Raw genomic sequence first — 14,978 nt, 5'->3', positions numbered from 1 at the left:
AAGCCAGAGACAGATTAGCTGGGTTAGTGCCAGTTATGGACTCAAAGGTACCTGCTGGCGAGAGTCACTCTGAAAGGCCTGCATGCAGTTGGGTGGAACTGGTCCTGGCTATTCTCTCCAGGGGGTTTAATCCAGTTAACTAAGTACACCAACAACTTCCTTTCCCTTGCTTTTATTAAGGCAGACTAGAAGCTACCAGTCTTGGCCACCCTAGAACACACCTAATCACTTGCCAAAGAGCGCCCTCAAAAAATCAGCTGATCTCTAGACCTGCCAATGAAGTAGAGCACCAACTGGGCTGCTTTTCCATTATGTCTTTTTTGCAGGAGAAAATGCTAGTAATAGAGGCTAGACTGGAACACCTTCAGGGATATGACATTTTAAACTGCTTTTTTACAATACAATACCCTTTTAACAATAACATACCCTGAATCTGCACTGGTCAAAACAACTATAAGACGAAGAATGATAAATCTATTTTTTTAAACAAACTCTCATAGTCACTGTGAAGCTGAAACCTACTTGAACTTTTAACTAGAAAAATCCCTTTTATTTACCTCTGATTTGAGTGTGCATGTAGTTTCTCCTAATATGGATTAAAGTAATATTTTAAAACTATGACATATCTTCTCAACATTCTATATATTAGGCATGTTATGATAGGTTGTATTGTCACACTATTTAGGCTATCAATTATTTCCTTTCTATATGAAAAAAGTGACTATGAAGAAAGGATCTTAAAAGATCTGAAATACTTTGAGAAAATATAATTATTTGTTCTATTTACACTATATTTTTAACTGACACCTTCCAGAATGAATACATGTAATATCTCTTTGCCTAAATTATTAAATTTCTCATAAGGAAAAAAATACCCTTAAAAATATAAATCTGGATGGGTTCTAGATGTTGAGGATCAATTTGTCTGTTTATTTCCTAACATTCACAAACTATCTATCTTTAAATATAAACAAGTTAAATTCAAAGGTCATGATTTGACCCAGAAGATATTCAAATTCACACAGTGAGGCACACTGTAAAAGAGTTGGGGGCTCTAATGCTATCAGTCTGAATTGAACGCAATAAACTGTATATCATGTTTCCCAAGAAGCAGATCAGACTCTGAAAAAAACTTACTACGTTTATTTTATCCCATTAGGTTTTTTATTCTTACAAGGTGAAAGTCTTCCTAACAAACCAGCATACTGACCTTCATTCCAGCTAGGACAATAAACTCTTTGAACAAGGCTTCTTAGACCTATCTAGTGAGTTTAATTATCTTTTTAAAAATAATGATTTTTTGTTGATCTATCCCTGAGGTGGAGTACAAGAGCACAAATGAAACAGCACAAAGCAGACTCTCTTCCATGCAGCTGTCGGCTCTGACTCCCTTCCTCATTGGTTGACAGACTGAAAACAGACCCCCCAAAACACCATAAGTTAATCTCCAGGAAAACAAGCCTTGCTTGCCAAAAATTCAACTGATTTGTTCAGTGTTCCTAGGCAATTTGGAACTGGCCGAGCTCTTGGGACTAATCTCAGATAAGTCCATACTAAAGTATTCTAGCTAGGATGGTATATTAGTTCAGTGGAAGCACACTTTTATATAGCTTTCCCAAATCCACTACTTCTCCAAAGAAGTTAGATAACTGCAAATCAACAGGTTGAATGCATTCTGGAGAAAGTGTGTTTTCTGAACTGCAGTTCTTTCTACTCCAAGTTCTGTGGGCAAGTTTTTAATTTTAAAATACTCAAAGTTACACCTAAAGCTTATGCTATGTTAAAGGGTCCACCCAGCCTCATTCTATTTTACTGAGCTTTACGAGAAACTCATTAGGAGTTGCTAACTTGTATTTAGTTTTTATTTTAGGGAGTTTGGGGGCAACAGAAAACTCGTGCCTCATTTCCCCAGTTACAGCCTCTTTCTCAACATTTTTCTTTTATTAATGCACACAAAAAATGACAAACTTGCCTTGTGAGGTCGAAAATAGAGATACAGGCTGAGAGGAAGAGGAAGAAACAAAGGAATCTGAAAGAAAATATACAGCGTGAGAATTTGACAACCTCACATAGGAATTTGAACTTTAACTTTTTTTTTTTTAATTTGGCAAAGCATCATAATTTCATTGGGTTTAAGGAAGAGGGGAAAACCCAAATCTATATTTCCAATTACTGTTTTCACTCACCTGGTAGCAAAACCTTATTTCATTTTCAAAATGCATTTCTAAAAGTTAATCAATTCAATTTCTTTTGTCAGATATTCTCACCCACAAAGGAAGAAAAGAGGAACCCCTAGAATTTTTAAATAATCTCAAGAAAGATAATGCTCCCCTGCAATTTCATGTGGGAAAGAAAAAAACGGTATCTGAGTACTAACTGGTTTTGCTTAAAACCATTTTTAATTTAATTTTGAGGAGTCAGCCATGAATATAAGCATTTAAACATATATATGTTTAATATATATGTCGGCAAATATGTAAAACTGACCCTGAATACTGAAAAAAAAAAAAATTTAAATCACAATTAATCCACTGGGAAAAACAGGACCAACGTAAGAAATCTCCTATCTCTAAAATTGGGACTTATATTTCTCTAAATTTGGCAACAAATATCAAAATTTTAAATGCATAGACGTCCCTTACCAACTCCTGAGCATATTCTTTAACTTGGTAAATATATCTGCATACATATACAAAGACATGTACATCAGTGAGGATAGCCGTAACAGCGCTGATTATAAACACCAGAAATAATCTAAATGACCATCGATAAAAGTCTAGTTAAATAGTAACCTCCAGATAATGGAATACTTGCTGCTACAAAAAACAACAAGGTACAGCTATGTACGTTGATATATTAAATTGAAAAGCAAAGTACTGACGTGCATACAGTGTGCTTCCATTTGTTAACTGGCAACAAAAGGAACTTTGAGGTCTAGGGCAGGAGGGAGATTTGCTTTTCCCATCCAAGTACTAACCAGGCCCGACCCTGCTTAGCTTCCGAGATCAGACGAGATCGGGCGCGTTCAGGGTGGTATGGCCGTAGACGGAGATTTGCTTTTCATTACAACCTTTGGCCTTAAAAAAAATTAAACTAAGAATATAAATTGCCTTCAGTAAAAATGGAAAAAAAAAAATTAATAAAACAGCATGTGAAAAACAAAACCCTGAAAAAGTACCCCTAAGTATACTGATCTTTACTTAACTCCTTTTTTTCTTATAATTATAAAAAAGGTTTTCACAAAAATCAGAAATATACTTAAAATGAGGAGATTGCTTTAAAGGACTGGGCCATTGCAATATCTGTAAATACCTATCTAAACACAACACAGGGAATATAGCCTATATTTTATAGGAACTACAAATGGAGTTTAACCTTTAAAAATTGTGAATCATTGTATTGAACATCTGTAATTTACATAATATTGTACATGAACTCTACTTCAATTAAAAAAGAAAACTATTTAGTTGACAAATACAGAGCACGTTAACACCAAGGCAGAACTTAGTGAACAAGAGGCAGTAATTTGGTAACTCAAGACCAGAATTTAAAAATTCACTGTTTTTTAATTATCTTAAAATGAAGCATCACATTTACTCCTACCATTGAAAAACAGTACTCTTTTCTTTCTTAAACATTTCTATTTAATGTTTCCAAATGGGTTAATGTCTATATGCATTTATCTTCAACATTAAATCTCTGCCAAATGAATAAACCTGAAAATCTAAATGCTAAGTAAGCCCGATGCTAAAAAAGATCCCATGAACCTACCTTTTCATTTCCACCTGACATGTGTTTTAAAGAACTCTGGCAGCAGGATAAAGTGAAAATGAAAGTTGCTCAGTTGTGTCAGACTCTGTGATCCCATGGACTTCTCTAGGCCAAAATACTGGAGTGGGTAGCCTATCCCTTCTCCAGGGGATCTTCCCCACCCAGGAATTGAACCAGGGTCTCCTGCTTTGCAGGCAGATTCTTTACCAACTGAGCTATCAGGGGTAAAGTATGGACTTAATTGAAAAGTTCCTGCATAATCTTGGCAAGACATGAGGGCTTAAACTAAGGCAGTGAGGATGGGAATGAAGGGATGGACATGACAGGAAAGAATGGACAGGATTTTGAATCACTGGATGTCGGAGACTGGAGAAGCAAAAGTCAAAGGACTGAAGAACTACATGAAATGTGGCTTGCTAGAGTATGAGGAGGAATTCTTTGTATTAATTTTCACTAAGAAATAAGCTGTCTAAGGCATATCTATGACAAAGTTTCATCCTTGAAAAGCTATGACAAACCTAGACAGCATATTAAAAAGCAGAGACATTACTTTCCCAACAAAGATCTGTATAGTCAAAATTATGGTTTTTTCTAGTAGTCATGTACGGATGTGAGAGTTGGTCCATAAAGAAGGCTAAGTGCTGAAGAATTGATGCTTCTGAATTGTGGTGCTGGAGACGACGCTTTAGAGTCTCTTGAACTGCAAGGAGATCAAACCAGTCAATCCTAAAAGAAATCCAACCTGAATATGCATTGGAAGGACTGATGCTGAAACTCCAATACTCTGGATACTAGATGCACAGAGCTGACTTACTGGAAAAGACCTTGATGCTGGGAAAGACTGAAGACAAAAGGAAAAGGGGGCAGCAGAGGATGAGATGGTTAGATAGCATCCCAATTCAATGGACATGACTTTGAGCAAACTCTGGGAGGTAGTGGAGGACAGGAGCCTGGCACGCTACACAGTCCACGGTGTTGCAAAGAGCCAGATATGACGTAGCAACTGAACAACAATAAGGAATATCTAAGTGGAAACTGTTTACCAATATGAATAGGCTCAGGAGACAGGTAAGGGTTATAGGTAAATATCTAGGGGCTAACACCGGGGTGAGAAGTGACACCACCAGAGTGAATGAATTTGTCCAGGGATAATCAAAGAGGTGTTAACAACGGAATCTTGCAACACACAACCAATATTTACAGAGACTCAAAAAAGAATCACTGGTGAAGGAGATAGAAAGGAGTCAATGTGGGGGAAAATGTTTTGTCACCTGAATAAAGCTTTAGAGAATGATTAACAGAGTTAAAAGCCAAGGAGTGGTGAAGACTTTGAAACGGGTCACTGAACTTAAGTAACCAAGTAATTCAGCACTGATGACTCTATGGTTGGAGGGAGGAGGGGGCCAACCACTGAAAACTGAGGAGTGAATGGAAGTTTAAAAACACTGAAAGCAAGTGTGCAAAGTATGGATAATAAAGAGAAGGGACTAAAAACTGGGCAGCTGTGAGAGGGGGAGGTAGAGTTGAGAGAGAGATTTTCTAGGAATAGAAATGATAAGTGTATTTATATAGAGAAAGGCTCAAGTAGAAGGAAAAAGACTGAATATGAAAAAGAAGCAATATTTGCAGGAAAAAAGTCCAGGAAGTTGCTAGAAGATAACAGATAAAAGACCACAAGTGGACCTGATGAAACCTAATTCCGATATGTAATCATATTTATAAGTAAAAGAATAAATCTGTGCCTATATGTACTTATAAGACTTCATCACAAACATTAAGGGAATTTAATAAAAGTTACTAGAAACTGCTTAAATAGTTTTTAATATATCCATACAATGGGATATTATTCATTAAAAATTGTACTGTTGATGAGAATTTATTCATACTAAATGATGCTGATAATACAATGAATAAAAAAGAGCATTACCAAAAAAGAAAAAAAAAAAAGAGCATTACAAAAGTAATTTAAATAATGTGACCCCATTTCGGTAAAAAATACAAATTCATTTAAGAAGAAAAATGGATAATGATATTTACTCTCTGAGTAGAGGGATTATGAGTTTTTTTTCTTGCTTTGAGTTTTTGAATATGAGGAACATGTATTATTTCAAGAGATTATTGTTTCAAAATGAAAGGATATGCTACCCATTGATTTTTAATTTTCCTTATATTTTTGTTTACTAAATTTTCTATTATGAACATACATTTTTCTTATAATTCCTAACACATACCTGTGCTTCCCACCTACATGAAATGGATTAGTTACCTTAGAGGGAGAAAAAGGACACCTTAAATAGGATCTCTAGCAGGTCTCTCAGTGAAACCGCTTAGTGAATAATCTTACTAGTCTTTACACCACTGGATTTTCAATTTTCATAATACTTTAAGCTTTAACAAACTGTCAAAACTACAACAAACAACAAAAACACCCTTCTCTTTGAAAACAGAGCTACATTTCACTTACAGAGTCCCAAGTGTCTATGATAGACACTGAATTAAGTATTTATATACATATTAAATAAAATCCTTACAAAAACAAGCTTATAAATGTCAGAATCAAGATTTAAACCTGAATGTTTTTTGAAAGCCAATGCTTCTTCTCTGTCTACCAGACAGATCACTTGTCTCTTTTGCTGGTCTGTAACGTAATGTATGTGGTCATGTATGGATGTGAGAGTTGGACTTTGAAGAAAGCTGAGTGCCGAAGAATTGATGCTTTTGAACTGTGATTTTGGAGAAAACTCTTGAGAATCCCTTGGACTGCAAGGAAATCCAACCAGTCCATCCTGAAGGAGATCAGCCCTGGGTGTTCACTGGAAGGACTGATGCTGAAGCTGAAACTCCAGTACTTTGGCCACCTCATGCGAAGAGTTGACACATTGGAAAAGACCTTGATGCTGGAGGGATTGGGGGCAGGAGAAGGGGATGACAGAGGATGAGATGGCTGGATGGCATCACCGACTCGATGGGCATGAGTTTGAGTAAAACTCAGGGAGTTGGTGATGGACAGCGAGGCCTGGCTTACTGCGATTCATGGGGTCGCAAAGAGTCGGACACGACTGAGTGACTGAACTGAACTGAACTGAATGTATGTGGTACTTATCTGAAAATTTACTAATCAAGTTTATGTATACATATTTTTGTGGTGGTTATACTTATGACATTCAGTTTATTAATTTAATTACATATGAACTCAGAATCAAATTATACAAAGTAATACACTTAACATTTAGAAATACTAAGTAGCTTTTCAGTCCGGCACTGAGTGGTTCTTCGGATCATGTCTGGTGGCTCCGCGGATTATAACAGCAGAGAACATGGCGGCCCAGAGGGAATGGACCCTGATGGTGTCATCGAGAGCAACTGGAATGAGATTGTTGATAACTTTGATGATACGAACTTAAAGGAGTCTCTTCTTCGGAGCATCTATGCTTATGGTTTTGAGAAGCCATCAGCTATTCAGCAGAGAGCTACTATTCCATGTATTAAAGATTCAAAAGGTAATTCTGGCACTTGGAGATTATATGGGAGCAACTTGTCATGCCTGCATTGGTGGAACAAATGTTCGAAATGAAATGCAAAAACTGCAGGCTGAAGCACCACATATTGTTGTTGGGACACCAGGGAGAGTGTTTGACATGTTAAACAGAAGATATCTCTCTCCAAAATGGATCAAAATGTTCGTTTTGGATGAAGCAGATGAAATGCTGAGCCGAGGGTTTAAGGATCAAATCTATGAGATTTTCCAAAAATTAAATACTAGTATTCAGGTGGTGTTGCTTTCTGCCACAATGCCAACGGATGTGTTGGAAGTGATCAAAAAATTCATGAGAGATCCAATTCGAATTTTGGTGAAAAAGGAAGAATTGACCCTTGAAGGAATCAAACAGTTTTATATTAATGTTGAAAGAGAGGAATGGAAGTTGGATACACTTTGTGACTTGTACGAGACACTGACAATTACACAGGCTGTTATTTTTCTCAATACAAGGCGCAAGGTGGACTGGCTCACAGAGAAAATGCATGCCAGGGACTTCACAGTTTCTGCCCTGCATGGTGACATGGACCAGAAAGAAAGAGATGTTATTATGAGGGAATTTCGATCAGGGTCAAGCCCGGTTTTGATCACTACTGACTTACTGGCTCATGGAATTGATGTGCAACAAGTGTCATTGGTTATAAACTATGATCTACCTACCAATCGTGAAAACTATATTCACAGAATTGGCAGAGGGGGTCGATTTGGGAGGAAAGGTGTGGCTATAAACTTTGTTACTGAAGAAGACAAGAGGATTCTTCGTGACATTGAGACTTTCTACAATACTACAGTGGAGGAAATGCCAATGAATGTGGCCGACCTTATTTAATTCCTGGGATGAGATAGTTTTGAATGCAGTGCTTGCTGTTGCTGAATAGGCGATCACAACGTGCATTGTGCTTCTTTCTTTGGGAATATTTGAATCTTGTCTCAATGCTCATAACGGATCAGAAATACAGATTTTGATCGCAAAGCGACATTAGTCGTGAGCTCTTGTGAGGAAAGTCATTGATTGGCTTTATCCTCTTTAGAGTTAGATTGTTGGGGTGGGTATAAAAGATGGGGTCTGTAAAATCTTTCTTTCTTAGAAATTTATTTTCTAGTTCTGTAGAAATGGTTGTATTAGATGTTCTCTATCATTTAATAATATACTTGTGGACTAAAAGATATAAGTGCTGTATAAAATCAGCCAATTATGTTAAACTAGCATATCTGCCTTTATTGTGTTTGTCATTAGCCTGAATAGAAAGGCCTTTAAAATTGATTTTTTTTTTAGCATTTGAATGCATTTTGTTTGGTATTATATTTATTCAATAAAGTATTTAATTAGTGCTAAGTGTGAACTGAACCCTGTTGCTAAGCCCCAGCAAGCAATCATCCTAGGTAAACCCCCAGTAAAATTGCCATATTGCACATGTCTTAATGAGGTTTGAATGTTAAATAAATTGTATATTCACTTAAAAAAAAAAAAGAAATACTAAGTAATACACTTCAATTATACGAAGTAATACACTTAACATTTAGAAATACTGCTTTGTTTCCATTAACATTTCATGAATTAATTTTATTTAACTTTTCACATTTATCTTCTGCATACATGTGCATCTTTATCATGATAGGGTACTTTCTGAGTAAATGATTTTGAGTAAATAATTTTAAGTAATGAGAAAAGTTGAGCAATAGACTTTTCCAGAGCCTCGATCCTCTCTTTCATCTATTTATATATTTTCAAGCTCTATGATTATTTTATTATTTACTGAATCTTATTTCTCATGGGTTAGTTATATAAACTAAGGATTTAGTGTCACTGGTTCAAAATTTTTATAGATTATACTTCATTTCAAGTTATTTTAGGGACTTTCCTGGCAGTCCAGTGGTTAAGACTCTGTGCTTCCACTGAAGGGGGTTAAGATCACTGGTTAGGGAAATAGGATCCCACATACCATGAGGTGTGGCCAAAATAAAGAAACGATATGACAAGGTTTTTTTTAAAACTGGTTATAACATTCCTTGTGCTGCATGATATACCGTGTGGCTCATCTATTTTACTCATAGCAGTCTGTGCCTCCTCATCTTCTCCTACATGCTGCCCCACCCCTTTCCCTTTCCTGACTGCTAGCCACCAGATTGTTCTGAGTCTGTTCTGTTCAATTTTGTTAGATTCCACATACAAATGATAACATACAGTATTTGTCTTTGTTGGATTTATTTCTTCTTTTGTTCTCTTCCCTTGTGATTTGATGACTCTCTTTAGTGTTGTTTGGATTCCTTTTTCTTTCCTTTTTTTTGGGTTGCACCTCACGGCTTGCAGGATCTTAGTTCTCCAACTAGAGTTTGAACCCAGGCCCTCAGCAGTGAAAGCCCAGAGTCCTAACTGTTGGACTGCCAGGGAATTCCCTCCTTTCTCTTTTGGGTGTGTATCTATTACAGATTTTTGGTTTGTAGTTATATATGTGATTATTTTAGGTTGCTGATCTCTTAATTTCAAAAAAATCTTAACAACCCTGCATTTATACTCCCCTCCTCTCTCAAGTTTACGTTTTTTTTAGTATATGTGCTGCCGAAGCGAGCACTCAAGTTTATGTTTTAAAACTCCATCGAATGAAGAAGATAAGATCCTGTCCCCATGCCTCTTAACCTTTCCCTCCAGCAGCACGCTGAGTAGGTAAGCAGTGGAAAAATAGGGAGGAAAAATAGGAAAAAGGCACACTAGTGGAGGTCTCCAAATTCTTATCAAGCCTGTGTTAGATGGGTTGCTGGGGGAGAGAGAAAGACAGAAAAAGCTTTGCATCGGATGTGAGAGTCAACCTTTGATTTAGATCGGGGGTAAATACACTAATAAACCTGATTGCTTGAATTTTCTAAGCTGCAGTAAAAACAGTTTCAATGAATTACTTATTTTGGTGGTATCCGTCCTTTAACACCAGCAGAATAGAGACTACACTGTTAGAGAAATAAACTATTCTGGGAACAACTTTGTAGAATGACTTCTATAACGCCAAAGCTTTTTCCTTGTGCTAGTTTCCACAGATTATTAAAGCTTCTTCTAGAACATAAAGAAAAATGAAGTGTTTGAAATTTTATCTAAAATTAGTATAGTGAAAATGAGAAATTAATCAGTTCTTTCAAACATCTTTTCTATTCTAATTTTAAAACAAATTATTTTTGGACTTCTCCGGTTGTGAAGTGATAAGAATCCACCTGTCAATGCAGGGGACATGGATTCAATACCTGGTTCAGGAAGATCCCACATGCTGCGGAACAACTGTCCATGCACCACAATTACCGAGATGGCGCCTGTGTCCCCAAGAAGAGGAGCCACTGCAATGAGAAGCTGATACACCGCAACGAAGCGCAGCCCCCGCCTGCCTCAACTAGAGAAAGCCCTTGTGCAGAAATGAAGACCCAGCACAGCCAAAAATAAGTAAGTTTTATCATTTAGCTACCTTTTTTGCTTTATAACTGAGTCCCCCCCCCACAAAAGGCATTTTTTCCACTTTCTCGTAACCACAGTTCTAAATTTTTTCATTGAAGGATAATTGCTTTACAGAATTTTGTTTTCTGTCAAATATCAGTATCAATCAGCCATAGTTGTACATATGTCCCCTCCCTCTTGAACCTCCCTTTCATTTTCCTCCCCATCCCACCCCCCCAGGTCGATACAGAGCCCCTGTTTGAGTTCCCCGAGACATACAGCAAATTCCCATTGACTATCTATTTTACATATGGTAATATAAGTTTCCATGTTACTCTCTTCATACATTGTAGTTTTGATTTGCATTTCTCTAATAATGAGCGATGTTGAACATCTTTTCATGTGCTTGTTAGCCATCTGTACATCTTCTTTGGAGAAATGTCTGTTTAGGTCTTTTCTCCACTTTTTGATTAGGTTGTTTGTTTTTCTGGTAGTGAGTTGTATGAACTGGTTGTATATTTTGGGAATTAATCCTTTGTCAGTTGTTTCATTTGCTATTATTTTCTCCCATTCTAAGGTTTGTCTTTTCACCTTGTTTATAGTTTCCTTTGCTGTGTAAAAGCTTTTAAATTTAATTAGGTCCCACTTGTTTACTTTTGTTTTTATTTCCATTACTCTAGGAGGTGGGTCCTAGAGGATCTTACTTTATGTCATCGAGAGTTTTGCCTGTTTTCCTTTAAGAGTTTTACAGTTTCTGGTCTTACATTTAGGTTTTTAATCCATTTTGAGCTTATCTTTATGTATGGTGTTATAAAGTGTTGATGTAGCTATTCAGTTTTCCCAGTACCACTAATTGAAGAGGCTATCTTTGCCCCATTGTATTATTCTTGCCTCCTCTGTCAAAAATAAGGCACCCACAGGTGCATGGGTTTATTTCTGGGCTTTCTATCTTGTTCCATTGGTCTGTATTTCTGTTTTTGTGCCAGTACCATACTGTCTTGATGATTGTAGCTTTGCAGCACAATCTGAAGTCAGGAAGGTTGATTCCTCCAGCTCCATTCTTCTTTCTCAGGACTGTTTCGGCTATTTGGGGTCTTTTGTGTTTCCATATGAACTGTGAAATTTTTTGTTCTGGTTCTGGGAAAAATGCCATTGGTGATTTGATGGGGATAGCAGTGAATTTGTAGATTGCATTTGGCAGTACAGTCATTTTCACAATATTGATTCTTCCTAGCCAGGAACATGGAATATCTCTCCATCTGTTTATGTCATCTTTGATTTCTTTCATCAGTGTCTTATAATTTTCTGTATACAGGTCCTTTGTCTCCTTAGGTAGGTTTATTCCTAGATATTTTATCCTTTTTGTTGCAATGGTGAATGGGACTGATTGCTTAATTTCTGTTTCTGATTTTTCATCGTCAGTATATAGGAATGTAAGTGATTTCTGTGTATTCACTTTGCACCCTGCAACTTTCCTAAATTCACTGATTAGCTCTAGTAATTTTCCAATAGTATCTTTAGGCACTGTTTCTGCTATAGTTAACATGTTATATTAGTATTGTGGTATTGATAAATTTGTCATGATTAATGAACTAATATTGATACATTACTAACAACTAAAGTCCATACTTCCCTGAGATTTCAGTAACTTTTACCTAATGCCCCCTTCATGTTCCAAGATCCCATCCAGGAAACCACATCACATTTTGTCATCATGTCTCTTTAGCCTCCTTTGGACTATGACAATTTCTCAGGTTTTCTTTACTTCGATGATCTTGAAAATTTTGAGAAGGACTGCTCAAGTAGTTCACAGAATGTCCCTCAATTTGGGCTTGTCTGATGTTCTCATTGTTAGACTGGAGTTATGAGTTTTAGGGAGGATAACCACTGAGGGGTAACCCTTCACTGAGGTGAAGGGCTGTCTTGTCATACCATATCAAGGTACATACTATTAATATGACTTATCAGTGATGATGTTAACCTTGATCCCCTGGCCGAGACAGAGTTTGCCAAGTTTCTCCACGGTAGTACTTTTCCCCACCCTTCTATACTGTACCCTTTGGAGGCAAGTTACTAAGCATTTCCCCCACTTAAGGCATGGGAGAGAATCTACATAAACTGGCAGGCTAATTTTTAATAATTTTAATTTACTAGAGCTAACATTACTGTAAAAATAGACCAATTAACAATGCTTTGGCCCTCTGGAACCAATAAACCAAATAAGATCTAATATCCATTCAACTTATTTGCTGTTGGAAACAAATCCCAGTTGGACTGGAAGCACCTTGTGGCCAAGGATCACCTTGCATGTCCCTGTGTCTCATAAGGCAGAGAATGGCGGTCGGCATGCAGTACAAGACACAGGGTAGGGAGGCTTGGACACTACAGAGCCTCAGCAAGAGCTTAAACTGCTGTTTCAGAAACAGACTTTGAGTCTGGCCATTAGCCCTACTGATGTACTAGTTATGCTTTTCACTCTAGGGGAAGTGAAGAGGCTCACTCTGTTATAACAATAAAGAGCTGGAAAGCTTTCTCTGTACATATGTAGAGTAAATGCATATGCAATCTAAGAGGAAAAATAAGCAGAACTTTTCTTGCAAAGGAAACAAAATTAGAAAGTCTGACAAACAAAATGAAGCATAAAAATAGTAAATCGGTTACAAATGTTTTAATAACCCAACTTCTAAGTAGTGCTATATTTACTGTTGTTAAGAATATTTTACTCTTCTGCAAATAATGTTTAAAACATATTAAAATCTCAGATTCTGTTAGAAGACAGAAATCAGACTTATTCTAACACATTTTAAAATTCTGCCACATCATACTAGCTTACTATTGAGTACTTAATAGAGGTGAATCTCTAATAGACCAAAATGTGGCATTCAAATGGTTATAATTTTCTGGATTTAAAGCCATTAGTGGAAAATACTAGAGTCCAGAAGTAAGTAGTAAAAGAAGACAATCTTCAACATACACTATATTTGGATATAGTATTATGCACTTATATGAAAAGTCTCTCCTCAGCACCAAAATGAATATATTAATTTCCATATGCAGAAGGTTTTGCAAAGTTAACAATCTGATTTTCAAAAACAAATTTTCTTAACCTGAGGTTTATGAGTAGTTTTATAGTAGTTCATGAATCTGTGAAAGTTCATGCAATACTTCGTATGTGCATTATTTTCCTGGGAGTAGAGGTTCTCCATCTACTCATCCATTCCATAAAGATAAAGTCTTTGCTCTCATTAAAAAATACGAAGGCTTACTTTGTGCCAGGTTCTGACAGGCATCAGAGATAGAGCAGTGAATAAAATAGCAAAAATCTCCACTCTGATGAAACTCTATTTGTGGCAGACAGACAATATACAAAATAAATAAGTCAAACACTGTAAGACAGATTATGACAAGTCATAAGAAAAATAAAGCAGGAAAAGCCTATAAGGTGTTTTTCTCTTATGCAATTTTGATAAGGTAGCCAGGCAAAGATCTAAGGGAGGTGAGAAAGTGAAGAGCTGTGAGAATGTATGAGGGAAGAGCATTTTAGGCACTGCTGCTAAGTCACTTCAGTTGTGTCCGACTCTGTGTGACCCCATCTCTGGGATTCTCCAGGCAAGAACACTGGAGTGGGTTGCCATTTCCTTCTCCAATGCATAAAAGTGAAAAGTGAAAGTGAAGTCATTCAGTCATGTCTGACTCTTCGCGACCCCGTGGACTGCAGCCTACCAGGCTCCTCCATCCATGGGATTTTCCAGGCAAGAGTACTGGAGTGGGGTGGCATTGCCTTCTTCGATTTTAGGCACAGTGAACAGCAAATAAGACACTGAGAGAGGTATTCCTAGTGTGAAAAATAACAAGATCAGTGTGGCTAAAGCTAGGTGAGCAAGGCGGGGAGGCTGGGGCCAGATATTACAGGGCTTCATAAGCTGTCTAATGACTTCAGCATTTAATCTGAGTGTGATCAGAAGTGGCTAGAGCATATGCCAATGAGTGAAATAATCTGACTTGCATTTTTCACAGACTCACACCAGATGCTGTGTGGAGAAAAGACTGAAGAGAGTCAAGAGAGAAAGTCTGGAGATCAGTTAGGAGGCAACTGCAGTAATTCAGGAGAGCTATGGACAATAGCCTGGACCAGGGTAGTAGTGATGGAGCTTGGGAAAACTGGTAGTCACTGTAGAATCAATAAGATTTGCTGATTGCTACGTAAAGGAAAGAGAGGAATCAAGGGCATTTAAAATGAGGAAGACAGACTTC

The 14,978-nt window shown here is 37.1% G+C and overlaps 1 protein-coding gene and 1 pseudogene across 2 annotated transcripts in view; one reads left to right on the top strand and one right to left on the bottom strand.

Moving 5' to 3' along the window:
- The window catches only part of RTN3 (reticulon 3), a 55,185-nt gene that overhangs the window by 34,076 nt on the left and 6,131 nt on the right, over positions 1 to 14,978 (bottom strand). The window lies entirely within an intron of this gene.
- Positions 7,037 to 8,718, top strand: LOC136168824 (eukaryotic initiation factor 4A-II-like; annotated as a pseudogene).

This window comes from Muntiacus reevesi, chromosome 5, assembly GCF_963930625.1.
Source record: "Muntiacus reevesi chromosome 5, mMunRee1.1, whole genome shotgun sequence".
In the NCBI taxonomy this organism is placed as follows: Eukaryota; Metazoa; Chordata; class Mammalia; order Artiodactyla; family Cervidae; genus Muntiacus; species Muntiacus reevesi.
This window is presented reverse-complemented; position numbering and strand designations above follow the sequence as displayed.